This window comes from Gossypium hirsutum, chromosome A02 (assembly GCF_007990345.1).
Source record: "Gossypium hirsutum isolate 1008001.06 chromosome A02, Gossypium_hirsutum_v2.1, whole genome shotgun sequence".
Taxonomy (NCBI): Eukaryota; Viridiplantae; Streptophyta; class Magnoliopsida; order Malvales; family Malvaceae; genus Gossypium; species Gossypium hirsutum.
In genome coordinates, this window is record NC_053425.1 from 78,846,606 (window position 1) to 78,849,953 (window position 3,348).

The following is a 3,348-nucleotide window of genomic DNA, read 5'->3' on the forward strand; positions in this document are numbered from 1 at the left end:
GCGATTACTCCAGCCCGTGGTGAAGGCTGTTAAATAGGCACGAGCGTGTGGTCTACCCGTGTAAGTCATGCTTCGACCCTGCCAAATTAACACGGCCGTGTGACATACCCGTGTGAGGAAGTCCAGGCAGTGTTGTTTTCCTATGTGGGTCTACTTTCTCCATTTTCGACCCGTTTCTCGCTCTTTTTACTTTCTTATGCTCACCTAAGTATAAAACATGAAATTAAAGGATTAGAAGGATCGAATTCACCATATCTAAGGAGAAATCATCCGCAAATGCGCTAAGCATGGGATAAAAATATGTATAAATTACTGTTTATCAAATACCCCCACAATTAAGCATTTGCTTGTCCTCAAGCAAAATCCTCAACTCACGATCAAAATAAATGCTTCTCAATTTATAGTCTCTATCAATAATATCTCAAAATAGTCCATAAGTATTTATACATTGAAAATTCAACTAAAAGTACATCGAAGTTTCAAACATTCTAAGTTGAGCATTTTATCATGAAAACATAGGTGTCTCCCCTCATCTAAGTGATTACCTTGATCAAAATATCACAGAGTTTAACATCCTCACTAATGATTCACTCAAATCACTCAAGGTGTTCAATGACATTAATTAAAGCACTCATTAGTCAGTATGAGAAGTTATTACCATAGGCTTGCTTGAAAATCAAATCTCCACCACTATATATTGATATGATACCTCAATCAAAAAGGTCTTTAGAGGGTTGTAACGTGGCTTTGGTTAGGGGGTGTGGTCACAAGTTGAAAGAAAAGGTTAGAATCAAGATTGAATTGAAAAATTACCTAGCTATAAAAATGACTAGTCATCATTTGAATACAAGTGGGCTTCTTCTCAAAATATAGAATTAACACTCAAGCTCAAAAATGGTGAATTACTACTAATATGTATGTAATTATGTTGTTGTTGTTGTTGTTGTTGTTTTAGGAACAACTCAAATACATAGAAGAACAAAACATAGCTAAGCAATTAGTTCAAATCAAATCTCGACAAAAATAGGGATCAAATTAGGGGATTTCAACAATAATGGGTTATGGCTTAATATGAAGGTTAAATCAATTAATGGTTTGTTAGGCTCAAAGGGGTTCACTAAGGGTTAATTATGAAGGTAGGCTTTTGTGGAGTGAGTGGGTTAAACCTAAGTGCCTTTATCATCTTGACATATCAAATCAAATGGTGTGGTCCTGACATGCATGATCAAGCAAGTTCTAGAATAACAATTCAATACTGACGCACACAAAGCAACAATAAAAGTGAGCATGAAAGAAATAATAGATGCTCTTAAAGGCTCAAAATCTCACAAAAATTATGGTTTTTTGATCTTAAAACTTGTGAATTCCAACTCAACATAATACCTAAACTTGGGAAAAACAACCTAAAAGTTTTTAATTCTTCAAAAATCAACTTATCATGCTTGATTCCCTGATGTCTTAAAGTTCAAACACTCAACGCATAAATGCCTATGTTTTAATTCAACACATATCAATAAAAATCATAAATTAATTAAAATTCATTCTAATAGTGATATGGGTGATTCACATGAGAATAAGACACAATTCAGGGATTTCTAATGATGATATAAAAAACCCCCCACACTTAAGATGTACATTGCCCTCAATGTACAAAGATAGATATATTGGAAAAGGTAGATTTATAATCATAAGATAGGGAGAGAAATGAAACTTCTTGAATGATGAATGAATTCCTTCAACTGGAGTTTTGGAGAATAATCGGCGTGAGAGTGGAGGAGGATACTCCGGTGGTGGTAGAGGTTCATTAGTCCATAAGTCCTGCGCCAAAAGAATATTATATTTGGTGGTAGCTATGGTTGTGGTCGAGCAGGACATGGCAGTCGTGGAGAACCTTTCTCGGTGGAGTTTTTAGTTCCTATGCGATGATGAGCTTTGGAGCTCTTTATAACTGTGTAGAATCAGGAACTTTTAAGGAAATATAAGGAAGCATAATTACTCGTAATAAAATAGCCTAAATTTAAAATTGTAAAATAATAATTATAAAACCTAATAAAAATAAGCTTAAAGAAAAATAAAAAGTAGTCTTAAAATAGAATAAAAGTAAAAACATAAAATAATAAATGAAAGTTTTTAAACATCTTCATCGCTAGATGGTTTGCGAGGTGGAGGTGGCGATGAGATGTGGAAGTGCTGACAAATCTGCTGTAGTGTTGCATCAATGCTATCGAAGCGCTGAAAACATTGTTGCTTGAATCGAGTAAGGCACTCGAGATGTCACCATATGAAGCTGCCGTATGAATTGGACGAGAGGAGAGTGGTGGCTGAGTTGGTGTATCCTCGTGACGTGGAGGGACATCATCAGTAATGTCCTCTAGGTCCTCCTCCTTGGTGGACTAGGTGAGGCGGTACGGAGGAGGGTATGTGCCACATCGTTTCTCGATCATCCTCATACATAGCATGCTCGAGATGCCCTGTGGGGACATCTGGCCGATGAGAGTGAGGGAGGATGATTGTGCTGCCGTGTTGAGGAGCCTAAAGTGTCAAGCCAATCGAGTCACATAGGGTCCGATAGAGATGACCCCTCTTCTGTGCCGCTCCGTTTGGTGGCGAATGGCGAGGGTAATAAAGTTGGCAAGGTCGATGACGTGCCCAGTCGCTATACTCCATAAGAAATAGGTGTCGTGGGTGGTGACGATGCTGGTGCTCTCTCATCTCCCTGTCAGAGTGTGAGCCAAGATGGCGTGTAGATACCTCAAGGATGGAGGAGGATCCGATGCCTTGGAGCAGCTAGGATTGTAGGTGGCCGAGGCAGGGACGCGGTCCCTCCAGCATTTTGATGGAGAGTAGTGGATGTGGCGGTGGAGGGTGTCGAGTTCAATGTCGTCCATGAACTCCTCCGTGTATATCCCTAGTGCAACCCCAAACTCGGGTACGCTCAACTGGCGTACTAGACCACTGAGGCAGAACTGGACCGTTCCAGGATCGTCGAAGTTGGTCATAACGGTCTGAAGATGAAACGTCGAGCAGAGTTCCAATGTGAACTCGAGATATGTTGACTCAATGATCTCAAAGAAGAGCCCCCACGGGTCAGTTGTCAGGAGGGCTCAGATTGCATCAGCTAATTGAATCTGTTCTAGTGCAGCCCAGTCAATGCAGGGCCCACACCCAGGGGTCGGGCCTGTAATATCTGATATAATTCTTCCTGGGGTCCCAAGGGAACCTGGAGGGTGCCTAATCTCAGTGGTAGGACCCGAGGATGACGCTGCTCCTTTCCTATTCTTCGAGGCAGGATGATAAACCGTAAATTATACAAAATTTTACCCCATGTTTAACATATTTTATAGATGA